We start from the raw sequence: 27,469 nt of genomic DNA, 5'->3' as shown, positions 1-27,469 counted from the left end.
GAACAGACAGAGAGCACCCGGCTGTGCAATCTGGGAAGAGACTTGGAGGTATCATCCCAACCCCACTCCCCCTGCTAGGAAAGCCTGGACCCATGGAGAGAAACGCCCCAAATGAAAAGATGAACCAGAAAAAAATGTGCCTCACAAAGGTAATGGGGAGGAATCTCGCCTGCCCTTGGGCCTGGCTCTGGGCGACGGTGGGAAATAACCACGAACCTGTCACCCACGGTGGGCACTTCCACCTCCAAAGAGTGATAACGAAAACTCGCAGCAACAGTTAGTCCCTCGTGTGGGTGTGGCGCCTGAATCCCCCCCCAAATCCAAGTGAAGACCTTACAGTGGCCTGGGTGGCCTCCTGGTGGAAGCAAACACAACTTTTCCTAAAGGAACAGACCTTCAGTCAGTCCTCAAAGAACTCCCACAGATAAGGCTCCAGGGCATACGAAGGCACGCTTGTTCAAAAGATAATAATAAAACAAATGGTAGAGAGATGGTAAGCGGAAGACAAGGCGAGCAGTATTATAAAATTGCAAATTGTGGCAATAATGGCTATAGAATATAAAATACATTTAGCATAGTTAAAGCAATAAATGAACACACCTAATCTATGATTAAAGAACAAGAAACTATCGAAAATGACCAGGCGGATTTGATAAAGAACATACAACATGTAAGAATGAAAAGTATCACAAATAAAATAAGAACCTTGGGAGGTGGACTGAACAACAAATTCGATACATGTGAAGAACTGGGAGCCAGATCTGAAGAAGTCAGACACAAAGAGAAAAAGAAATTAAAATATTAAAACAGTTAGAAGATGTGGTGGCTGGAATGAGAAGGCCTAACGTACATCTAATAACAAGCTCAGAAAGAACTATTAGGAAGAATCAGGGAACTGTAATATTCAGGGAGACATTGGATGAAAATGTCCTCACATTTCCGAGTCACAGTGAATTCCAGTCAGAATAAATAAGACAAAGTCTATACCTGCATACGCGACAGCGAAAGCACAGAATACTTGATAAACAAGAAGATTTGAAAGACAATCAAAGATTACTTGATACAAAATGCAATAACCTGCCAGGAGCCTTCTCTGCAACAAAAAAGGAAGCCCAGAGTCCATGGATTAATATCTCCAGAAGCTAAGAGGAACTGAGAGAAAGTAAAGTCATGTAGAGTGAGCAATTCTGTCTTCAGAAATGGAGGGGAAAGAAAACCGTTTTCAGACAGATACAAATAGAAAGACTTTACTAGAATACAAATAGGCCCGTCCATAAGGGCTCCTCTAAAGAATGAACTTCAGGAAAAAAGAAGTCACCCAAAATGAAAGTCTGACATGCAAAAGCATTAATAAAGGAAAAAGAGGGTAACATGTGAGCAAACGAAACAAATGTTGACTCCATAAAGCCATAAGAATAATGTCTAATGTGGGGAAGAGTTATTAAGCTATGGTTTGAAGCCAGGAGGGGTGGGTTTCATTTAAAGAAGGCTGTGGCTATATTGTCTGAGAGGAGGGAAAGGGTACTGATTAATTTTAATTTATTAAGTAAAACATATATATGAAAGCTTCTAGGGTAACCAATGAAAGAAAGAAGTACTGATTGAAGGAAAAGTTTTTATCAGTCCAAAATAAGGAAGAAAGAATAAAATAAACAAAGAAAAAGCATATAATTTGCCATTATATGACAAAAATGTCAGTTTATCAGGAACACATAACACTTCCAGTCTTGTAAGCATCTAATAACATAGCCTCAAAATACATAAAGCAAAAATTTAGAGAACTCTGATAAAGTCAGCAAATCTCTGATCATGGTGTAGACTCTAAATTGCTCAGTAACTGACTAATGACACAAAGATCAGTAAGGCTATAGATGATTAAACAGTACACAAACCTGAGCTAACAGACACATGTAGAAACCACTTATTATTTTATATTATTTCTTTTAACATCTTTATTGGAGTATAATTGCTTTACAACGGTATGTTAGTTTCTGCTTTATAACAAAGTGGATCAACTATACATATACATATGTTCCCATATCTCTTCCCTCTTGCGTCTCCCTCCCACCCTCCCTATCCCACCCCTCTAGGTGGTCACAAAGCACTGAGCTGATCTCCCTGTGCTGTGCGGCTGCTTCCCACTAGCTATCTATTTTACATGTGGTAGTGTATATATGTCCACGCCACTCTCTCACTTCGTCCCAGCTTACCCTTCCCCCTCCCCGAGAGAACCTATTTTTTTAAAAAAATACATAGAATATTATGAAAGTGACAATATACCAAAAATAAATTTTAACGATTAACATCATGAGACCATGTTCCTTAAGCATACGGTAGTTGAGGTGGAAATCAACAACAAAGCGTAACTTAAAAGAAAAGCAAATATCAGACAATTGAAATTTACAAGTGCTTTTAAATAACTCATTGAACACATGGCAATTGGACAATAAATATACTTACAGAAGGATAACAAGAATATGAGGTCTTAAAATCTATGGGATATGGAAAAATGTTATCCACTGAGGCCTTCAATGTGTGTAGACTTTACATAAAAAGGAAAACAATCTGAAAAGTAATGAGTAAACAGCCAGTTTAAGAAGTTAGAAAAATAAACAGAAGAATAATCATAAAGAAAAGATAAGAAAGGAAGTAATAAATAGCAGGTGTTAATGCAATGAAAATAAAATTGAGGGGCTCCACAGAATCGAAGCTGCCTTAAAAGCCTGATGTAAAAAGGGAAAAATCAGGGGAGAATTATCAACAAGAAAAATAAGGCGAATACACAATATTAGAGATGAGAAAAGGGACTTATAGAAGCATTAGGAATGTAAGTAATACGGACAACTTTATGCCAATACATTTGAAGACTGGTTAAACAAACAAATTCCTCTAAAGACATAAAGGTTTAGCCTGACTCAGGGTTATCTAGACTTCTAATGGTCTCATAGCATTAACTAAATTGAGATGGTACATAAAATTCTCCCCTGAAAAACAAACAGTTCCAGAAGGTTTAACCAGTGCATTTTACCAGAGCACTGACAAACAGACGATCCCCATGATATGCAAACTCATGCAGAAAACACAGAACGAGGGCATATACTCTCCAATTAGCTTCATGAGGTTAAGCAGAATCATGATATCAACACCGGGGGCGGAGGGGAACGGGGGAGGAAGAAAATTCCACCATGATCTTACTTGTGAACTTAGACACAAAGTCCTAAGCAAAATGTTAGTGAACTCATCTAATAATATACCAAAAAGATAATCTGTCATGAGAAAATTGGGTTAATTAATTTCAGTAATACAAGGTTGATTCATCTTAAACATTCTAATCAGATAACAGCTTAAAACAGGAAAACAAAGTCTGTGCTGATGACTGAATTACCACGGTGGGCATCTGATGTTCAAACCCCACTGGGGACTCTGAGAAACACACCTGGGAATGGTCCCAGGCTGCGGTACTGCCCTCCCATAGGGGGAGGGTCCCTTCCTGGCCAGGCTGAGCACAATTTCAAGGTTAGGGAACAGCCCCCGGGCAGAGAAACGCGAGGGCTTGAGGTCTGAATCCCTGGCCTGTAGCAGAACAATCCTCAAAGCCAGAGGTGCCCTTGGGTGGCCAGTGGGGTAAGGATGTGGCTCTCGCAGCATCTGCTATGGGGACAGGGGAGAAGCACACGCAGGGCCCCAAGAAAGCAGCGTCCCTGGTGCACCCAGGGCCGGTCCTGTCTGAGACCTCGGAGTGGAAGGAACTGGCTCTTGCTTCCAACGCAAAGGAGGGGTTTGAGCAGAAGAGTGACATAGTATTTGATTTTGTTCATAAATGCTCTGGCTACTGTGTTGCGAACAGTGTATAAGAAAACAGGGGTTGAAGCAGGAAGGCTAGTTAGGAGGCTCTGATCCAGGCACAAGGAGCTCTCTGCTTGGACCAGAGCATTAGGACAGAGCAAAGAGAAGCGGTAGCATTCTGGGTACATTTTGAAGCTGGAATTGACAGTTTGCTGCTGCATCAGATATGGAACCGAAGAGAACGAGAGATATTAGGTTGGCTCCACATTCCTGACTCCACAGCAGGACGGCTGGAGCTGCCCTAGGGTGAGAAGGAAGGCGAGGGCAGCACGTGGGGGGACATAACGAGCTCCTGACGACCCCGGAACCGGCGAGACGCGGTAACGCAGGCGTTGAGACGACGGGTGGGTGAACCCAGAGCTCAGGGAAAGCTGGAGACATGTGCACTGTCGATACAGGGATTGCGTTCAAAGCCACAGGGCTGACTGGGACATGGCTCAGGTGCGGTCTGGGACCCTCATCAGGTCATAGGTCAGGGGACTGACCAAGAAGCAGCAAAGGAGACTGATGAGGAGCCAGGGAGACAGGAAGGAAAGTAGGAGGTGGCAATGAACTAGAAGGCTGGTTAGAAAAAATGGGAGCAAGAGGGAGGAAGGAAGAAAGAGAGAGAGAGAAAGAGGATGAAAGAAAGAAAGAAAGAGAGAGAGAAAGAAAGAGGAAGAAAGAAAGAAAGAGAAAGAGGATGAAAGAAAGAAAGAAAAAGAAAGAAAGAAAGAGAAAGGATGAAAGAGAGAGAGAAAGAAAGAGAGACAGAAAGAGTGTGAAAGAAAGAGAGAGAAAAAAGAGAAAGGATGAAAGAGAGAGAGAAAGAAAGAAAGAAAGAGAGAAAGAAAGAAAGAAAGAAAGAGAGAAAGCAGATGAAAGAAAGAAAGAAAGAGAGAGAGAAAGAAAGAAAGAGAGAGAGGAAGGAGGGAGGGAGGGAGGAGGGAGAAGATATGCTTCCAGAAGACCATGATGATGAAGATAATGCTGGAAGGAGAGGTTAACTGTATAAGGTACCGCTGGTAAGTCAAGTTAGGGGAAGATGGACGTGCCCATACGCAGGAGGGATGTTAAGTCAGTCCCTGGCCGTTAGGAGAGCCGCGTCCATGCAGTGGACGGTGAAACCCTGAGCACGGGCAAGGCTGAGAGAAGAGGAGAGGGCCTGGGTCCAGGGAGTCCCGTGGGCTCTCTGAGGAGGGTTTCTGGCAAGGAAAGCAGAGGGTGAGGCACAAGGTGGAGGAAGCAGTTTCTGCAAGTATCACAGAGGAGGGAGAGATGAGAGCTTTCTCTGCTCACAGGATGGCCCAGGAGAGAGGGGAGACGGATGGACGAGGGGCAGAGAGCGGCCGCGGGGCCCTTGGGTTGCAGAGGCGAGCCGGGCAGGCCCCGGGACGCAGAAGGCTGGCCCTGGACGGAGGGGCTGCAGGTTCTGGTGGGAAAGCTGGGTGTTTGCTGAGCCAGCAGGTGGGGAGGCGGTAGCTCGCGGAGTTCTCCGATGGCTGCCATCTTCTTAGCGAACGTCACCAACTAAACGGGCGGGTGGGAGGTGTTGGAAGTTTGAGGACACGCATCTGAAAGAGCAAAGGCGCGACGGCCATGCAGAACCAGGGCTGAGATCTGTGGTCGTAAATTTAAAAGGAGATCAGTCAGCCGGGCTGAGATTTAACCCAGGCACATTCAACCACCCTGGAGCAGACACACAGAGGCAAATATGGGACTTAACCTAGGGGTTTTTAGCCAGGATTTAACCAAAGATTTTTCCCGAGAAAGGAAAGAGAAGCAAGAGAGGGGCAGGGCGGGGGTGCGTGGTGTGCACGGACGTGACTCGGAAGTTTGATTGCGAGAAGTGTCATTACTGATGGTGTAAGATTTTAGAGTCTACTGCGGTCAAAGGAGGCTGGCATTGGGATGTCAGAGGCTGGCTCGGAAGAGGGAAGGCGCCGTGCTCGGAAGAGATGCTCGAAGTTAGACAAGGAAGCACTGTGCTTCTTGGCCGGGGCGTAACCAAGAGAGTGAGTGGCTGGGAGGATTACAAGTCACTGAAATGCTAGGATTTTGAAAGGAATCCTCTAGGACATAGTTGCCTTGTGGAGGTTGAAATCACCCAGGAAAGATCACCTGGTGTGCGTAAGAGAGTGGCTGTGAGCCTGGAGCTAAGATCTTCGAGAAACAAGGGGGCGTGACCGAGGGACCTTCTACGCTCCCCAGGAGAGGATACAGAGCCGTGGCTCTTTAGGAGGGAGGGGAGAATGTTCCGGAAGCAGCAAGGGGTGGGGGAGTAAGGAGGACTCCTGTCTCCCCTCTGACCAGGCTGTGGAGGCATGTGGGTGAGGAAAGAGCCCCCACTTCTCAAGAGCTGCAGGGGATGCAGCATCCTCCAGGGAAAACCTGGTTCTGGTTAGAACACAGGTTAGAGAAGTTCGGGTTACAGAGAACATTACTGATGATGGACCATGAGTCTCAGGGGACCCGGCCTCAGGGCCTCAGGAAATGGGACAGAAGATGGGGGTAGAGCAGGGAACTGGAAAATCCTCAAGGGGATTAGAGTGAAGGAGAAATTAGACTCCTCTCCGCTCCCCTGCTCCGCCCCCCTGCTCCGCCCCAAATCATATGTAGCTTTAATTATGAGTTGGTCCATACTCATTTGGAAATATCTTTAGGAAACTTGCTTTTCGTACCTGTGAGGTATTTTTTTTTTTTGTCCTATGTTCACATTAGAAGGCACGATTATGACAATAGATACAGGTGAAAAGGAAGAAAATGCTGTCCAGTCGTTAAGGAAGGGTGTTCCTAAAGATCAGACATACTGGAAAATAAAACAAGCTGGCTTATCATAGGACGTGTGGGCAGGGGGCTGGATGGTTGTCCATGGAGATGTGTCAGAGGAGGCTGCCACAAGGAAGAAAGCTCCATGGGACAGTATCCAAGGTCTCTTTCAATTCCAAGGTTCTCAGGGCTTGGCTTCCACGAGAAAGACAAATATTTATCCCTTTGTTTGTCGTTACCATAATGCTGGATTCTGATCCAAGCTGAAAGCTACGACCGTGGTCACTTCCCCCTTTGCAGACCTTTACTGTTAGAAATAAAGGCTAGAAATATGACTCCTTAAATGTAATGAGGACAGAAATTCTTATCTGGTGTATCCAACACATCTCTTTAGTTTAACTGTCTGCTGCTGTCTACATTTCCACAACAGAATCACCTTGTGTTTTCCTTGCCATCTTTCTGACTGGGTCCAGCCTCTCCTACAAAAGCGTGGGGTCAGACACCAGGCTCTGGCCCAGACTGGTCGGGATTAGGTTTGTAAGGCAAACAAAATATGTTTCTGAGCCTGATGACAAGAAATACACGAAGCTTCCAACCTGAGAGAGCAGGGACTTCAAGACTCACTCTGAAGGCACACAGAGCGGGAGCCCCTGGGGACCCGGGGCCGTAACCCCAAACGATGGGCTTCTCGTTCGGGAAACATCCAATCTCCGCCACATTTTTCCGTGGGTCCTCACTGGCTCTTGTGCTCAGGAAGCATGCCTTCCCCTTCATATGCTCAAGGGCAAATCAAAATGCCACTTCTGAGATTAATTCTCTTTTTGTTACCCCCCACAATGTAAGGAATTATATATAACTGAATATTCCTTCATGTGAGGCTTAGTTTTAGTCAATTTCCAAATGCGCACACTTAAAAACAAAAATGTGAGCCTTAAAAGGAGGTAACGTTGCATTTACCGTTGGGGAGGGTATGACGCTGGCGTGGGGTTTTTCCACTTCACATGTGAGAAATACTAGTGTTCAAGGGGTGAAATGCCTTGCCTGAAGTCACACGGTGCTGCGCAGAGGACAGCAGACAGCAAATCCAGGTGTCGGACCCCAATTCCATAATTTTCCTGCTGCCTCTCTGTACATTTTTTTTTTTTTTTTTTTTTTTTTTGCGGTACGCGGGCCTCTCACTGTCGTGGCCTCTCCTGTTGCGGAGCACAGGCTCCGGACGCGCAGGCTCAGCGGCCATGGCTCACGGGCCCAGCCGCTCCGCGGCATGTGGGATCTTCCCGGACCGGGCCATGAACCCGTGTCCCCTGCATCGGCAGGCGGACTCTCAACCACTGCGCCACCAGGGAAGCCCTGTATTTTTTTTAAGCCGTAAACTCCACACAAATAATTATTTGCATCATCATTATTATAATTTCTTCCTTATTGCCACTTCTTCTCATTTAACAGGCTATGAAGATTATGAAAATCGGGACAGCTGGCCAGTAGCCGGGAACACACGTGAACACAGGAGATGGGTGGCCTTTGCTCTGCACCGATTCTGCATGGCCAGGCTTTGGGGTTTTTTCTCACATTTGAACCCAGACATAGACATGACTCCAAAATTCATGCTCATTCCACTAAACCACACTGCCTTACAGCAACGTTATCCTACCACCAGATAATCACCAAGTCAGTGGTTCTCAGTTTGGCCTATAGACCAGCATCACCAGGGAACTTGCTAGAGGAATGCACAGTCTTAAACCCTGTCCCAGACCTGCTGAGTCAGGCACTCTGGGGTAAGGCCTGGGAACCTGTGGTTTAACACGTCTTGAGATGATGCTGGTTAAGAGGGATGCATGCTCAAGCTTGAGAACCATCACTCTAAAGAAAAGACTGGGCGAAAGTATTTTATCCACAATGTCTAAGGCAGAAACATGGCACTGATTTTTATAAGAAAACTGTTCAAAAATAAAAACCTCATACTCTAGTAGGCCTTTTAAAAGACTAAAAACAAAATATACAAAGGTCCAGATAAAACAGAATTCAAAATGTTGGTCGTCCCCAAATTTCTATGCACGTACAATAATCTATCCAAGATACCAAACATTTTACAACGATTGCTGAACATTTTTTAATAATTACTTTATCTGCTAAGATGATAGTAAGATTATCTGGATAATGCTTTGCTATATTAACTAGTTTCTTTTTCTCCTTGTATTTCATTATATTCAGTATATGCTCCTTGTCTTAGAGACAACGGGTAGGAGGCTAAGAGAGTAGCTTACGAGTCTTTCTAACTTTTTTTTTTATATTAAATGAACAAACAAGCAAATAAAAATACAATTTAAAAGCTTAGTCATGGAAGGGATTTTTAGACACAGATAAATATCTCCAACAAACTCTTAATAGAATTTCCCCAGAAGAGGTATAGCAAGAAAGGGAGAACACAGAAAACAGTCTCACTCAGTATCAGAGAAGTCCTGCCCTTGCCGGTCGGAAAGCATCTTGGAAGCTCTCCAGAGACAAAAATAAGGTTTAGCTCTGACAAGAAAAAAAAAAAAAAAAAAAAGCTTACCGTTAAGCCTGAGTCTTTCCATTATATCTTAGTAATGACCCTATGAATAAAATAGACTTCGGGAATGGAACGTTTTGTCCACGATACTCAAACTGCACTAGGATGCCACACACTGATCTGCCACTCTGGTCACCTAAGTCAAATGGTGTTTACTTCTTTCTCAAGGAATAATAAGCCCTCAGGGTGGGTGCTCACAAGACCGAAACAATGGATTATTACTGGTACCTGCGCCACCCCTGCATGGACCGCATCTCAGTAGTGAAGCCTTCAGAGCATCTCCACAGAATGTCCCCCCATCCGAGCCCCCTGCTGGTTTCATCACAGCATCCATCACCGCCTGATACTTCTTGCCCACCTGGCCTCCTCTCCCACCACAATATAAGCTCCGGAAGATCAGAGATGGCGTCCCCGTGTTGAACACCCAGAAGGTGACACCGAACAGCTGCCGAATAAATGCAATTCTCCGACAGATGCCGTTTCCCCGGTAGGCAGGTCCCACGTGCTGTCTCGTTGCTCTGCGCCCAGGGTGGCTGGCAAGACCTGGTACCTCTTACATGCTCAGTGAGTTTGCGGAGATCTGAGTGATTGTTGTTAATGAGTGTTGTTTCTGTTGTCTGCTTTGGAAAAGCAGAATCAATCTATGACCACATTTGGCTTAACCGCTTATCAAAAATCTTTTAGATTGTTGGAAATTGTTAAGTTGAAAACTAAAGCGATCCTGAGTGCTTCCCTTCTGCGGAATCATTGTAACAATACAAGCCATGACTGCTTCACGTTAATTATACTCCCAGATGAGTTCATCCACATTAAAGAGTCACAACTGCTCCTTTCTGTTCAAAATATATTCGTAGGTTTTGATGTTTTGGTTTACAAATAGCCCTTGTTATACTGCATCTCCTTTCTCACTTTTCAGTTTCATTAATAGGTATATTCTCCATTCTTTCACATAATATTCATACAGAGTATGCACAGAAACTCGACTAGTATTTACTGAAAATCACTAAAATAGGTGTTATTAACTTCTGTCAGAAAAATATTTTACTTGCAAAATTTAGAAATCACTGGTGCCACTTCCAGCCCTCCATGCATTAACGCTGGAAAAAAACCCATTTATTTCTGCACAGTGCTTAAGAACTACGTATTTATATGCTTTAAAGCAGTGTCACTTCACTTACGGGCAGAAACGCACCGAGGTAAGAGATGCCCGTGTTTGGGGAAGCCAGATGGTTCTACATCAGACGACAGCACTGAGGCAGAGAGAACTGTGCCATTGTGAGCGTGTGTGTGTGTTTCAGCGGAAGAAATGTTTGATTAAATGTATTCCTCGTGCCTGAAATATCTGCTCGGAGACGCGATGGCAGAAGATACCCACCTAATGCCTTAAACAGCCTCAGGTGTGTGTCTTCTCACTCTGGACTATAACACCTTATCATGAATAAAATGAATAAACTCCGACACAGCATCCTGGGGGGAACTGTCTTGGCTCAGCACCCCCTGCAGCCATCACTGGAAATAAGGCGGAAGGCATTCAACTCCAGTGTGTGTCTATTGAGTTTAATTGTTTTTACTTTTATTCAGATTTACAACTGAGTGTTTTCAAATGACGGGGCTCCTCGACAACACCTCGTTCCACAGGCAAATAAACACAAAGCCTTGGTTTTGTAATTCCGAGACACTAACGCTAAGAAATGACCTTGTCAGTCAGCTCTGTCTCCTCCCAGGAAATAAAGCAGGAACATCTCAGATATGGGATCTGTGCTTAATGAAGTTATTCTGGCCCCTTTCCTATGAACAAACAGGCACATGGAACTCGTCAAATTGAATATCCTCCTACAACGGCCTCAACAATGTCTGTAGAAACTGGATGATCAGAAAAAAATGTGGTTTTGCTACACGTGCGAAGCAGTAGAAGCCTCAATTCTGCAACGTTATGTATGAAGCGTTTTAGTTCTTCATCTTATTTTCATGATTCTTTCGAGGTACTAAAAAGGTAATGCAGGATAGTGGAAGAGATAAAGGGTAGGGTCAGAGGCAGGCTTAACTCTGTTCTGCAGGCTCTGCTGGGTAGTACAGAGAAGCCCCCTGACTGCTGCTTGGACCAGAGCTGGCTGTGTAGACCATCTCAAGGGAAAGTAGCAAAGCAAGGGCACACGGCATACACTGTTGTGTGATACACGCACACAACATACACCGTTGTGGCCAGTAACTTATAGAGCATGTACCGTGTTGCACCTGCCCAGTGATAACACACCTTCCTTTGCTCCACGTTCAAAGACGAAGTCAGGTGCTTTTGGCCTCGTGTTTCCATACATTAGGTCAGCAGCCAGGGCTACATTTGTCATAGCACTTTGGTTCTCATTTCCCGCATCCAGAATATGAATTTTGCTGAATTCTTTTTTTTTTTTTTTTTTTGCGGTACGCGGGCCTCTCACTGCTGTGGCCTCTCCCGTTGTGGAGCACAGGCTCCGGATGCACAGGCTCAGCGGCCATGGCTCACGGGCCCAGCCGCTCCGCGGCATGTGGGATCCTCCCGGACTGGGGCACAAACCCGTGTCCCCTGCATCGGCAGGCGGACTCTCAACCACTGCGCCACCAGGGAAGCCCTGCTGAATTCTTTACATGGAAAATATTGGGTTTTTTCCCATTTTTTGTGACGTTGCTTCCTTTATTTTGTCTATGAAATTTGACTAAATTAGTTAGAGACTCAGTTTCCTCACTGAGAAGTGGGGATAATACCTTCCTCAGTATGTACAAATAAGAGATTGTTTTAAAGCTATAAAGTACTGCCCAAATGTTAGTAATCTTTTGAGTGGAACTCCAAAGCCGTATCAATCATTTCCTGTCCCGGAATGGAATCTGAAGCTTTATCTCAAAGTAGAAAGGGATTGTTTCCTTTAAGTTCAGGTTCAAGTGACACTGCAGCTGACCTGGGGTTTGGACAGTGGTCCAGAGCCCAGTGTTCCGTGCACGTTTGCACATGGCCACAGTTGTGTGACTTTGACCGTCCAGGTGATCTGTCCAGATGAACTTGGGTGCAATGTTAGCAGGGGCTCCAGCCCTGTTACAGCTCCCCTGGAGCCTCACACTGGCACGAGGGAAGACCTTTTCACATGTCATAAGTGTGACAGTTGTTTAAATTTGGTATCTATAAGGGAGGAAGCATCACCGGCCCCAAATGAAGCCAGCCTGAGATCCGTCATTTGCTTCTGACCATGAACCAGAAAGGAACTGCAAGATGGACTGGTTGGACTCCCTGAAACAAATGATGCTTGAGCGACTTCATGCATAATAACTGCCTTTGATGTAAATGGGGCCATCAGTCAGCAGCCACCGGCACGGCAGCGACCCTCCACTGCTGCCAGCCTGCACGTGGGGACTGAAGCCCACCCACGTGCCGGCAGGCAAGCAGAGCCCCCCTGGTCAAGGACCCTCTCTTCTGAGAGGATTCCTGGGGAGGACTCAAGGACTCTGGTAGGCAGGGATCTGGCAGGGGACGCTTCTGAGCAACATTATTAGGGAATTTGAAGTCTTAGCTACTGTAGGCCTACCCCCTGCTCCCACAAGAATAAATTAAAAAACTAAATATAGAGCTACCATATGATCCAGCAACCCTACTCCTGGGCATATATCTGGAGAAAATCATGATTCGAAGAGATACATGAACCCCAATGTTCACTGCAGCACTGTTTACAATAGCCAAGACATGGAAGCAACCTCAGCATCCATCAACAGAGGAATGGATAAAGAAGATGTGCTATACACAGAGGAATATTACTCAGCCATAAAAAATGAAATAATGCCATTTGCAGCAACCTGGATGGACCTAGAGATTATCATACTAAGTGAAGTAGGTCAGACAGAGAAAGACAAATACCATATGATATCACTTATATGTGGAAGCTAATAAAAAATGATAGAAATGAACTTATTTACAAAACAGAAACAGACTCACAGATCTTGAATTCAAACCTATGGTTACCAAAGGGGAAACATGGGGGGGAGGGATAAATTAGGAGATTGGGATTAACATACACACACTATATAAAATGGATGATCAACAAGGACCTACTGTACAGCACAGGGAGCTCTACTCAGTACTCTGTAATAACCTAAATGGGAAAAGAATCTGAAAAAGAATAGATACATGTATATGTATAACTGATTCACTTTGCTGTACTCCTGAAACTAACGCAACACTGTACCTCAACTGTACTCCAATAAATTTTTTTTAAAAAGAGTAAATTAGGCGCCATCCTCATGAAGCCCAAAGACAGGTGGTGCCTTTCAACATCATCCTCAGAGATAAAACTAGAAGAAGGTTCCCTCGGCCTCTACCCTCCTGTGCACCGGGTCGGTGGCCGAGGAAAGACTGTGTCAACACTCGGCCCTCCCATCCACCATATCCGGCACATGGTTCTCGATGGGGCAGAGCCCCGACGAGTAGACCCCATCCCTGGACTCCAAGCTCCTGTGCAGCGAGAAGGGAAGGGCCCAGACGAGCACCAACCCTGCAGTTCCCTCCCACGGATTAGCAACTTGCTGCGTGCTGTGGCCCTTCATTTCTTTTCAAACAAAGATATGCTTCTACTTGCGTTTTGCATGATGAACTTAGCATGCGAATAAAAGGAGGAGGATAGGAGTCATTTTCAGACAAGATCCAGCTCGAAGGAGCCCACAAACAGCCCTTCATCTCCTTACCTCTAGCCTGACAAAACACTGACATTCAAATCAAAGGCATGTGCTAATCGTCATGCGTGTAACCACTTTTTCTTTTCCTCACATCTGTATGCTACTCACGAGAAGCAAAAATAGAGTTAGATTGGAAATCAAAGATGGGTTGTACACAGGTAATAGAGTGCTGGAGCGCTTTATTTAAAGATAGAAGGCTCTCGAACCAGGCTTTATTATTGAACTCAGACTATCTATCCTTTTTGACACTTTTTAAATTAAGTTCTTCCTCTAATTTATGTTTTTGTCAGCTTTCTTCCCTTACCTGGTTTTAAACTGGCTTTTTCCCCCTCTCTCTCGAAGTAATAAACTACTCCAGGGCAGAGAAAAAAAATGTTAATGACCCTAGAAATTCAGATTAAGAAGATGGGTCATTTGTACACAGTCACAGAATTATGAAGCCTTCTGAAATATCGGTGAGGAAATTTTGCCTGATGCAAAATTTCATTTTCTCACTCTCTGACATCTCGCTGGCTGCCCCCTTTTTCAAACGGGATGGCTATGGTGCTTTTTTGGTAAGGTCAAACCCTGAGAAGGAGAGGGGTTTGGGGGATCATTTTGAGGCTCAAGCAAAAAAGCTTTTTCTCTTCTTCTGAATTAAAGGACACAAGCTCCTGTTTGTGTGTTAACACAGCAAACAGGAAATCGGTTGCAGAAGTTGGACTTGCACCCCCGTCCTGCCGGCCTCCTGCCTGGATGTCAACCCTATTACTGGCAAGCCCGCCTGCCCCCCCAGTATGTTCTGCACCTGACTCTGTGGAGCTGGGGGGAGGCTGGGACAAACAGAACAGGGGAGCAGCTGCACGGCCATGCGTGCGGCAGCCAGATAACCTCCTCTGATGTCTTGTTGGAAAAAGACGGGGACAATGTAATTTCCCCAACTTGACACAAACCCTGCCTGGAAAATGCAAGCCAGACTTAACATGTAAATTCTTCTGTTGCTTGGCACCTTTTTTTTTTTTTTTGCGGTACGCGGGCCTCTCCCTGTTGTGGCCTCTCCCGTTGCGGAGCACAGGCTCCGGACGCGCAGGCTCAGCGGCCATGACTCACGGGCCCAGCCGCTCCGCGGCATGTGGGATCTTCCCGGACCGGGGCACGAACCCGTGTCCCCTGCATCGGCAGGTGGACGCTCAACCACTGTGCTTGGCACCTTTTTTGATGTAACATAGTCCATATGGATAGAAAAAAATTAGTGCAATGCTAGGGGAAAGTGGAAATTTTAATTACTTAGATTTGATAAAGAATTCCTAATTAAAAATTATTTTTAAAATAACAATGACTTGTTTGTAACATATTCCCCACTTCTCCCCACCCCCCCAAAAGAAAAACCTATTTGATTTCTCAACAGAATTTGCCACTGAAGTCTGGTTGATTTCCACAAATGGCCTGTTTCTGCTTTTCCCACATTATGCAAGCTGTTTCCTCTGCTGGGAATGTGTGCACTCCTTCTCTCAGCCTACCTGGATTCTACCACCCATCCAAGTGGAGACCTAAGGCGTCTGGGGGAACTTCAGATACCACCTGTTTCTCACCACCTAACACTCCAGTCATCGGGGGGCAAGTAGCACAGAGAACAAAGAGCGTGCAGCAGGGCCAGCCAGCTCTCAGCTGGCCTGAGTTCCGACGCTGCCAGGCTGTGTGACCTCTCCAAGCCTCAGCTTCCCCACCTCTAGAATGGGGCAGTAATCACTCCTGCCTTACCAAGTGGTCCTGTGCATTAGAATAAAGCCTGGCCCGTACGAGGTGCTGTTATAGCATGTGCTAAATACACTAAATTCAATCCACGTGATCCATTTTAAAAGAATTAAATCAGACATTTACTGAACAACCATGAGAAATCACAGTGTAAGTGCCACAGATAAATATCCCTTTCTTAAAAGATTGCTGTCTAGTACAGGATCTAAGACAAGTGTGCAAAGAAGTAATAAATAAGATAGAATGAATAGTAACATTTTTCCAAGAATGAATTCCAAAAGAAAATATCAGTAAGGTATAATTGAAATGTAAGGAAAGATGAAGTTGCAAGTAGCTGAGGAAAGGCTAAAAGCTAAATGTAGAATGGCATTTAACATGATTTCTTTGAGAATTACTAAAATTTTAATAGTAAGATAATAATGCATGAGTCAGAGAGACAAGTAGAACAGAACTGATAGCCCATGACGAGACCTCAATTCCTGTAAGAATCTGTGTACAATAAGGATCATCACCTTGACTCTACAGATACCCCCTCACACCTGCAAGAAAACAGTGCTGCCAGAGCATAGCTGGCGCCCAGGCTGCAGGCGTGGGGGTGTAGAGCCAGCTGGCCTGGGCGCAGACCGGGGTCTCCCACTTCTCAGCTCTATCTTCGTAGACTAGATACTTAAGGCTACTCAGCTCTCTTCTTCATCTCTCAACTAGGGTGCTCATAACAGTACCCTCTCACTGCATTGTTGCAAGGATTAAACTAAGCTGTGCATGTAACACAGTTAGCACTTGCTCGAAAAGCACATGATAAACGGCATAATTACATTTTTGTTTTATTACAATTATTTTTTAAAAAGTTATGGGCTTCCCTGGTGGCACAGTGGTTGAGAATCTGCCTGCCAATGCAGGGGACACGGGTTCGAGCCCTGATCTGGGAAGATCCCACATGCTGCGGAGCAACTAGGCCCGTGAGCCACAACTACTGAGCCTGCGCGTCTGGAGCCTGTGCTCCGCAACAAGAGAGGCCGCGATAGTGAGAGGCCCGCGCACCGCGATGAAGAGTGGCCCCCGCTTGCCGCAACTAGAGAAAGCCCGCGCGCAGCAACGAAGACCCAACGCAGCCAAAAATAAATAAATAAATTTATAAAAAATAATAATAAAAAGTTAATGTTAAGTGTTATTTCCCACCTGTAAACATAAAATGAATTGCAAAGTAAAAAATTTAATGCAGAACTTAAAATCTGTCTAAAAAATATGCTTGTTCTAGGAGGGCTCAGAGTCTAAGAATAAAATCAGCAGAAGAAATTATAAACAACAACAATAAAAAATGGGTCTGACTTCATAAGATTTAAAAAGTTAAAGGGAGTGCATCAAAAATATCATGCATTATAAAAGCTACCGGCAAACTGGAAAGTATTTGTAGCATACCTGTAATATATAAACAGCACATAAAATTTTAAAAAATACATTCTAAACGCGACAGTAAAATGGCAAAGGGTAGAAAATAAAAAGTCACATATCAAGGAAGCCACTTTTTCTAAAACACCTGCTATATATGCCCAGGAAAGGGTATGATCATTACAAACCACGAGTGAACCATCTCTCCCTGAGTTAATGAGAGCTGCATGCAGAAGTCATCGAAGACCGGGGTTTCTCTTCTGAAAGTCATCGGCGACTGTATACATTTTTTTTCAGCTGTTTTTCCCAAAGGACGATGGTGATTTCTTCTATAACCTCATTCACGTGCCCTCTGGGCCCAGCTGCCCGCTTCTAAATTGACACCAACAGGAGGAGGTGGAGCCCTCCACTCGTGGCCGCCCACTGGCGGACACCAGAACCCTCCCCGCCCCGCCTGCAGGCAGAGGAGGGTCCCACGAGGAATTCAGGGCCTGGAAACGGTACCTTTCAGCTCTGCACGTATTTCACTGGTCAGAACACAGTCACTGGCCCAAAATTAATGCCCCAAAGCCTGGGAAAAACAATCTGTGTGCCCAAGCAGAGGAAATGGGATTGGCAAGCAGGGCGCTGATCTCAGCTACATTATGCTACATTCAGACGGTGGAATGTTCCGTAGCAGTGGTGATATTTCTGAAGAATATTCGATGTTACGGAAAAAGCCTCATTTTGTAGTAGTGATTCAAGAATGGGTCATATCAACATGAAACTAATTAAGTAAAAAGCACTAATAAACATGACTAAAAGTATTATAATATATTGAAATATTAACAATTGATAAATTATGGATACCTTCCATTTGCTTTTCTACTTTCTCTCTTTTCCTAATGGTGTGCAACAAGCATGCATTACATTTATTTAAAAGATTAAAAAAAAGAGTGAGAAATTTTCCTTTTCAGATGGAGATTTGAGCCCCGCTTTCAAATCCTCTATCCAACTCTGGAAAATAGACATCCATGGAGCCACAGAATGATACGAAATTGTGTCTACACATGTGCCATTTCCTTCAAACATGTGCTTTCTGCATCTCAAACTTCCCATGTGAGATGCTGGCTCAGCGTCAGGTAGATAATTGATGATTGTCTTGTTTCCTCTCCATCCTGAGACACTGTCTTGCTGGGTCTTTCTCTCCACTCACTAAACATACTGTTCTCTCTTCCAGACTCCACTATCCTGCCAGAAATTCCGTTGTCAGTCCAATATCTACTTCTCTGTAAGTGATCCCTCTTTTCTAACTGGTCATGCTTTTTGGTGTTCTGAAGTGTTATTACTGGGTGTAGACGTCCTTTATCTGGCTTTGGAATTGAGTTTCCTGGATTTGGGACTTGGCATCTTTCATCAGTTCAGTAAAATTCCTAGTCATTGTGTTTTGGAATATTGCCTCATCCTCACACTATTTTCTCCCTCTGGGACTCTGATATATAAATACACACGTGTGTTTATATACGTGTGTGTGTGTGTGTGTGTATATATATATATATATACACACGCACACATATATGTATGTGTATATATACATATATATTAATAAAGACATATATATTAGATATACAATATATATAACAACTTCTCATTCATTTTGTCTCCTAGCTACCCTGTTATATTTCCCATTCCTTTGTTTCTCTCTGGGCTGCATTTTGGGCAGTGTTTTTAGTTTATCTTCTATTCATGGATTCAATTCTCTCTTTGGTTTTGCCTAATTTGCTCTTTACCCATAATGTTGAAAAGTTTTAATCATCTTTTTCATTTTTAGTTTTTTCATTTGTTCTTTTTCAAGTCTTTGATGTCAGTTTTAAATACCATGCTTCATTCTCATATTTTCAAGCCTCTCTATTCTATATTAAAACATATTAAACCTACTTAGTTTACATTTTAAATCAGATAATTACACTTCCTGATCATGTTCAGGCTGAGGTTTGCTTTGCTACTTCTGTTCTTTCCTTTGGAGATTTTAAAATGTGAGCCCCTGTGTTTTGTAGAAATTTTTTTTTCAGATCTACCTGAAGTAGTATCTCTTCCGAGCATGTTTTTATTTGCTTTTCTGCCAATCACATGCAGGCATTATCAACCTGACACCACTTTTTTTTTTTTTTAATATTTATTTATTTATTTGGTTGTGCTGGGTCTTAGTTGCGCAGGCGGGCTCCTTAGTTGTGGCTTGGTGGCTTCTTAGTTGTGGCATGCAAACTCTTAGTTGTGGCATGCATGTGGGATCTAGTTCCCTGACAAGGGATCAAGCCCAGGGCCCCTGCATTAGAAGCGCGGAGGCTTATCTACTGTGCCACCAGGGAAGTCCCAACCTGAGACCACTTTACAGTAAATTCTCAATTTCAGCTTTTCAACCCCAGAGTATGAATTCAGGTGACAAGTGGGAGTGACAGCCCCTCGGGGTTACAAATGCTCATGGGAGTTTACTTTTCTCCCCCAGGGCCCAGCCCAAGTCACGCAGTTTGAATTCCGTGCTCGTCCCTTCCTGAGGTGGAGCCCCGAGGCGCCTGCTCTTTGCTCTGGAGACCGGGGGAGATGCCTTCCCTCCTGCGTCCCGTTAGGAACCACAGCAGAAGCTCTGGATCCCAAAGAGTTGGCAGATAACCCTCTTAGGCCAAAGTTGCTTTGACACTTTTTAATCTGTCCTGTGAGGTCTCTGATTTTAAATTGTTTTCAGCCTTCTGCTGACTCCTTCTGTTTCTCTAGCTCAGTGACATATTTCAAAACAATTAATCCAGCTTTTTTTTTAAGTGATTTCCATTGGGAGAGTGTGAAAGTTAGTTTGTCCACCAGGCTGCCAAACGTAGAAATGCTTTTCTCTATTTGTAATCTCTTACTTGTTAAGCATGGTAATGAGGATATGGTGGTTTGTTATACTATTATACAGACTGCTGTATACTTAAACATTCATGAAAAACAGTAAAAAACAAAACTAAACTAAAAGCCTAAGCATTAAACTCAAGGAGGTAGAAAAAATAAATATTAAAATAAAAAAGTAGAAGGCAGGGATGACTAAATTCTTAAAATCCTAAGTAATTTAGAGAACAAAGAATTAGATATAGATATGATAAAGAAATTTAAGTGTTTTTTTGGGTTTCATGTTTTGCCCAAATCTGTAAACTAGACTAGGGTTTGGGAAACTATGGCCTACAGGCCAAATCCTGCCTGCCACCTGTTTTTGTATGACACTCGAGTTCAAATGGTTTTTAGATTTTTAAATAGTTGGGGGAAAATGAAGAATAATATTTTGTGACACATGAAAATTAAATGAAATTCAAATTTCAGTGTCCATAATAAAGTTCTATTGGAACCCAGTCACACTCATTTATTTATGTCTCTGGCTACTTTCATGCTACAATGGCAGAGCTGAATAGTTGTGATTGAGGCCGTATGGCTCACCCAGCCTATATATTTACTCCTTGGCCCTTTACAGAGAAATCTGCTGAGCCCGAAATAAACAAACCATTGACAACTGCCAGAGAGAGAGAGAGAGAGAGAGAGAGAGAGAGAGAGAGAAACAGAAAAAGTAGAGATACACAACACACATTAAAAAGGAACATAAACACAAATATAGAAAAGACTTTTAAACATTACAGTTCTCTCTGAAAGTAAACATGCAAAAGTCCAACAAATTTTCTTCTAGAAAAATGCACATTACTAAAATGTTGTCAGGATGAAGTAGAATGTCTGGAAGAAATGTTTAAACTTGTCACAGAGATATACCTCCTTCCCTTCAAAATGGCCATATGCGCTAATGTTTTATAAGCCAGTTACCTCAAATCAAATAATTTCTATTTTAGTTAACTCTTTTGAAGCATAAATTAGAAAGGAAAGTTTTTTGATGTTTTCCAAAATTAATATAACCTTGATACTAAAATATGACAAAGACCGCATAATCAATAATACAAAATTCCTGAAAAATAATGACTTTTTAAAAACTATATAAAGAATGATATGATTTAAACAATTAGTGTCTTGTCCAAAAGTGTGGGAATGTATTGATATTTATTAATATGTTTGGTTATATTGCAACATCATAAGGAAAAAAGTCAAACTAATATCTCAATATATCGCAAAAATGCATTTGATAAAATTCAACATTCATTCTTGACAAAAACTAAGTAAAATAAGAACTGATACTTATTTCTAATGTAAGAAAGTCTATCTCAAACCAACTGCCAATATTCTCACAAAGTTGCAACTCTAGAAACATTTCTAATTAAGAAAAAATATATTAGCCTCACATTATTCAACATTTTCTTGGAAATGCAATTCAGTGAAATATTAGAAAGTTAGTAGAAAATCCATCATTATTTACCAATGTTGTTATGATCTACTTGGAAATTCTAAGAGAATCAATTGAAAAATGATGAGATACAGTGTGTCCTTCCTCCCTCCCTCCCTCCCTCCCTTCCTTCCCTCCTTCCTTTCCTCATCCTTAGAGTAGAATTCCAACAAACATACGTGGAAGGAATGACTCCATTAGAAAAATCACCATTTGGCAATCGTAATAGTAATAATTAATTAGGCCAGGAATCATCGATGGATCCTAAAAACTGGTGAGTAAAAGTTTTATAAGAACTTTCTTACTCCCAAAGGACTCCCCTCAGGAAAAAAAAAAGCTTACTTATTATAAAGGGAAAAAGTAATTTTATTATGGAGGAATCTGGCAGATACTACCTTGTATTAGTTTTCTGGGGCTGCAGTTAACAGATTACCACAAACTGGGTGACTTAAAATGACACAAATTTATTCTCTCACAATGCTGGAGGCTAGAAGTCCAAAGTCCAGGTGTTTGCAGGGCCAGGGGCCCAGAGAAGGCTCTAGGAGAGGGTCCTCCCTGGCGCTTCTAGCTTCTGGCAGCAGCTGGCCATCCTCAGTGTCCCTTGGCTTGTGGCTGCATCACTCCAATCTCTGCTTCCGTCATCACGTGGCTTCATCCCTCTGTGTTTGTGTCTTCAAATCTCTCTCCTCTTATAAGGACACCAGTCATTGGATTTAAGGCCCTCGCTAATCCTCATCTTAACTTGATTACATCTTCAAAGATCTTATTTCCAAATAAGGTCACACTCAGAGGTACCAGGGCTTAAGATTTCACATACCTTCTTGGGAAAGATAATCCAACCCACAAATGCACCTTTTCAAGAGATCAAAGTGGACATCAGCAATGGGACAATGAGAAGGATGTGGCATCACTCTTGTGATGTTCCTGCCAACGGCCCATACACTCAGTGTCATCATGAAGAAACTGAGATTCAAACTGACAGATGATCTATAAAAAAAGTCTATAATACTCAAAAGTGTCAAGGTCGTGGAAATTAGGAAAAACTTGGATCTATTCCAGACTGAAGGAGTCTAAAAAGACACAACACTAGATCCAGTGCTTCATCCTGGATTTGACTGTTTTCCTATAAAACACATCATTGGGACAACTGGCGGTAGTTGAATGGGTCTATGGATTGCATGGTGGAAATCTAACAAGTTTATTTCCTGATTCTGATGGGAAATTACTGTATTGTGATTATGTCCTTACTTCTGGGAATTACTAAAGTATTTGAGGTGATGGGGCATATGTACGTAACTGACTCTAAAATAGCTCTGGAAAAAAGTTCTGTTTGTATTAGTCATGCATCTTTTCTGTAAGTCTGAAATTATTTAAAAATCATCATCACAGGGCTTCCCTGGTGGCGCAGTGGTTGAGAGTCCGCCTGCCGATGCAGGGGACGCGGGTTCGTGCCCCGGTCCGGGAAGATCCCACATGCTGCGGAGCGGCTGGGCCCATGAGCCATGGCCGCTGAGCCTGCGCGTCTGGAGCCTGTGCTCCGCAACAGGAGAGGCCACGACAGTGAGAGGCCCACGTACCGCAAAAAAGCAAAAAAATTCATCATCACTTTAGCATGAAAAAGACACAAAGATAAAAAATAACCGAAGAACATACAATAAACTTAGTTAAATGAAGAAACACATAATGTTCCTTGATGGGGAAATACGTATATTAAAAATGAAATAATTATGTAAATTTTAAGCAAGTCCAATTAAAATGCCAACAAGATTTTTTCATACCAAGTAAATGTGAAAAACATCAGTGTGTGAGAACATATATGTGCACACACACACACCTATATTTATAAAATAAAAAATAGTGAAAGAAACTTAACATCTGAGAATTAAAATATAAATTATATGAATTTAAGCAGTTAAATGGAATTTTTCAAATCCTTTGGATCCAGAAACATTAATTCTAGAAATTCACCTGAAGGAAATGGTTTTATATTACTCAAAAAAAAAAAATATATATATATATATACTCACAAAAATTATATTTATCATATCAAAACTTATAAACAACTTAAATGAACAGTCATAATCATATTGTTGGATTTAGGATGATTTTTTTGTTCTGCTTTTTCTTAGCCTGTTCAGGCAGCTATAATAAAATATCATAGGCCGGGTGGCTTAAACAACAGAAATTTATTTCTCACAGTTCTAGAGGCTGGGAGCCCAGCACCAAAGCACCAGCAGACCTGGTGTCTGCCAAGGCCCTACTTTCCCATGTTTCCTCACAGGAAGGAAGGGGCAGGGGAGCTGTCTGGGGGCTCTATCATAAGGGCACTAATCCCCTTCATGAGGGCCCCACCCTCATAACCTAATCACCCCCAAAGGCCCCCACCTCCTAATTCCATCACATCGAGAGTTTAAGATTTCAGCTTATGAACTGGGGAGAGAAGGGGCCAGAAACATTCAGTCTATAGGATGCTATATTTGAATTTACTCTTTTTTCTTAATGAGTATATAATAATTAGGTAACACATGTAATTAAAAATGTAAGAAGTATCTCACATACCGAAATGTTGAGAGAAGATGACTTCTTTTAAATAAAGCTGGAACACAGATAGGAATTTTTAGAACATGATTCATGAAAGTCGCTAGACCCATCTGGTTCAAGAATAAAATACACATATTAGGTAACGTCTAGGTGATATGGCTAGAAAATGGTTTACACCAGAGTAGACTGGTGCATTTAACACAGCACCTCACCCTCCTCCTGTAGAAGATATTTCGCTTTAGCTTCCTGGAAAACTCACTTGGTTTTCCTCCTAACTCAGTAGCCATGGCTGCGCCTGCTCTGTTGGTTTCTCCACAGCAATCACACTTTTATCTGGGGGGGGGGGGGGGGGGGGTGTGAGGGCTCGGTCCTCAGGACCTCCCTTTCTTTATTTATGCTCATTCCTGTATTGATATCAACAGGTCTCATGGTTTTAAGCATGATCTCTCTGTGAATGGCTCTCAGAGTTGTAGCTCCAGCTTGAATCTCTCCCCCGACCTCCAGACTTGCTTTTCCTCCGGGGTGGGAAGTGGACACCTCAAACATCACACTTCCTGATGGCGCATTCTCCTCCCCACTTCCCCATTCCTGCCCCATCCTCGGTCTCCCCATCTTAGTTAATGACGACCCACCCTTCCAGCTGCTCAGCACAAAATCCCAGAAGCACACTTGACCTCTCTTTCTCTCACTCCCCATATCCAATCAGTCAGCAAATCTTTAAGCTCTTTCTTCAAACCTATTACCCAGGTCAGGCTACTTGTCACCCCCTCCATGACGCCTGCCCACCACCTCAAGCAAGCACCATGACCTCTCGGGGGACTACTGTGACGTCTCCTGGCAGGACTCTCACCTCCACCATCGCCTCCTCCCTGGTTTTCTCCACATCACTGCCAGAGTGTTCTTTCTAGAGTTTCTCAGATAAGTCACGTCTCAAGCCCTCCAGTGGCTCTCCAAGGCTCTCAGAGAAGAGCCCTCATCTGTACCCACCAGCTCTGCATGACCTGTCTCCTGCCCACCCACTCTGGGCTGGACACACAGGTCACCCTCCACAGTCCCCTTGCCCAGAATGGCCTTCCCCACATCACCTTCAAATCTCTGCACAGAGGCCACCTTTTCAGTGACACCCACTCTGGCCATCCTAACTGAGATGCTCATTTGATGCCTCTTCCCCTGCACCATGGGTCCTCCTTACAACAATCACACCCTAGCATGCTTAGAAATTCACTTATTTTTTATGCTTATTCTCCAGCCTTTCAGCTGGACCGCAAACTCCTTAAAGCCGGGGATGTTTGTTACTGTGCTGACTGATGTGTAGAACATGGCTGGCACGGAGGAGATGGCCAGTAAGCTTGATGAAACAACGAATACAAGGAAAACAAATGTGAAGGGTATCGGGTACCAAGGTGGGGAGCCTGTACTCACCTTGGTGGGTGGGAGGGAGGGAAGAATCCATGCAAGATGCTTTTAAAAATATGATGGGATGGAGTTGTACTCTAAGTAGATTAATGTGGTAACAACTTAAAGTCCAACAGGAGAAAAAGCGTCAGGACACTTGCTGGAATACAGTACCCCAGGAAAGAAGAAATGGAGGCCTGAAATAGGACAGCGATGGAAGCTGGATTTGCCCAATTTAACTATTGGTTATAATATAGGTAATGAGAAAGAGGTACCGCACATCAAACATATTTCCCAGGCGTTGATGGTGATGGCAAGAACGCAGAGGGATTCAGTGAGAGAGCTCTCCGGACGGGTAATTCAAAGCACGATTCTGGGTTAAGAGCGTCGGGTACAGGTAGGAAATCCCAATCAAGATCTAGAGAAGGCGGTTGGAATCGTGGCTCTGGGGCTGAGGAATGGGATCAGGTTGGAGCTATAATGTGGGGCCTCATGAGAAAGAATGATGCTTGACAAGTACATGGGATGTTCATGGAAGATGAATGTCCTTCAAGTACAGGTTCTTGACCCTGGAATGACAGCGATTAACAAGGAAAACACAAAACAGGCAAACAAAAGCCTAAGGAAATAATTACAGCTGAGTTCTTGGATTTCCTTCTATTTGTCAAACACGTAAAAGATAGTTTAAAGCACTAGAAAGATCAATTATCGCAACCTTTCTTAGATTCTATATTTAGTACATTTAGATAGATTATATTAGATATATATAATCTTATTATGCATATATATATATATATACATATAGATATAATATGCTTAAGTATATTTAGATATTGGATTTATTGGATTAGGTAGTCCAGGATTTATCTGAAATACGAACCAGGATCTGTGTGTCTCCTAAGCACAGCTTTCAACCTGAGTGAGGGCTGTAACAACAGCAAAATTCAGGATGTGTGCTGCCTGCCGGGGTGCGGACTTACGAAGAAACTACACTGGGTGATTCTGGACCATAAACCATGCCAAGCTGCCAATGCCTAGAAAGTAACTCCCTAAGTGAAGCTCTCTGAACTTGCCCAAGTTCCAAGGTCCAAAGCTGGAGATCCTAATGAGATCCTGAGTGGTAGCAAACAGTGACCACTGCTCCGCCCTCCGGATGGTTTGAGGAGGTCCGTCATCTTCATCATACTCCGGGGCATTCTGTCAAATTCCATGTCAAAAGTAATCCTTAGTAACTAGGGACGCAGTAAGACCTATGCCGATTAGATGGCCTAATAGCTTTCACCATTGGATTTTCCCTCACTCGTTGCTGTAACTTCACTTTTCACAATTGTAGTTTTTTCAGAATTACAGAAACAACAAATGGGCACTTGCAAACATTTGATGAAGTAAAAAACCCACCTCTGATCTTGTCAACCAAGATAACCACCGTTAAGATTTCAATGTGGCCCTTGCACCTTATGTCCCATGTAAGAGTGTGTGTGTACATGTGCATGCACGCCGTGTGTGCGTGCAACACCCAGTTTTTACATGCCCTGTGGCGCTCCTGTATCTTCTGCATTTCTTCTCGTATTATAGCAGCAGAAGCAATTCCCTGTTGTTAAAACCCTTCCCAAGAATCACATAATGGTTGCATAATATGTGTGTACAATAAGTTAATTAAGCCTTCTCTCATGTTAGATATTCTGATGTTTCCTACTGAAAGGGTAAGTTTCCGTGTGTGAGACAGGGTAAAGAGAGAAGAAAACAGAGACTTGGGTGGTGTGGACCCTCTGCCTCCTGAGGAGGGAACGTAAAATGTTTTCTCAAGTAACCTTCGGGTCTTTTGGTTCCCCCCGATTACTCGATTACCACCGTGACATGCTCTGAAACAGTGTGGAAGGCCGATGGATCTCTGCCAGGAAGACCCGGGTAGAAGGAACAAGGCCACGTCAAACCCAAACCGTCCTTCGCCGCTTCTCGGTGTATCTTTGTACACATTCACGCTCGTCTGTTCTCCAAACCAAGATGGGCCCAACGCACCACAGACGGAGACAGACAAACCCACACAGGCTGCAAGTGCAGGCACGCTCTCACGAAGCCCGACCCTTCCAACCACATGGACACAAACAAGACAGAGGATGTCGCCTGCCTCTTCGACTCTGCAGAACATTTTACTATGACTTTTCTTAGTTAACTTCGGAAATACCTCTGTGAATCTGAAAGCGCAGCTAACTGTATTATTTTCCCTTTTTGGGACAAGTGTG

Source organism: Monodon monoceros, unplaced genomic scaffold (genome assembly GCF_005190385.1).
Source record: "Monodon monoceros isolate NGI ecotype Baffin Bay Population unplaced genomic scaffold, NGI_Narwhal_1 Super_Scaffold_14, whole genome shotgun sequence".
NCBI lineage: Eukaryota > Metazoa > Chordata > Mammalia > Artiodactyla > Monodontidae > Monodon > Monodon monoceros.
Note: the sequence above shows the minus strand (reverse complement) of the source record.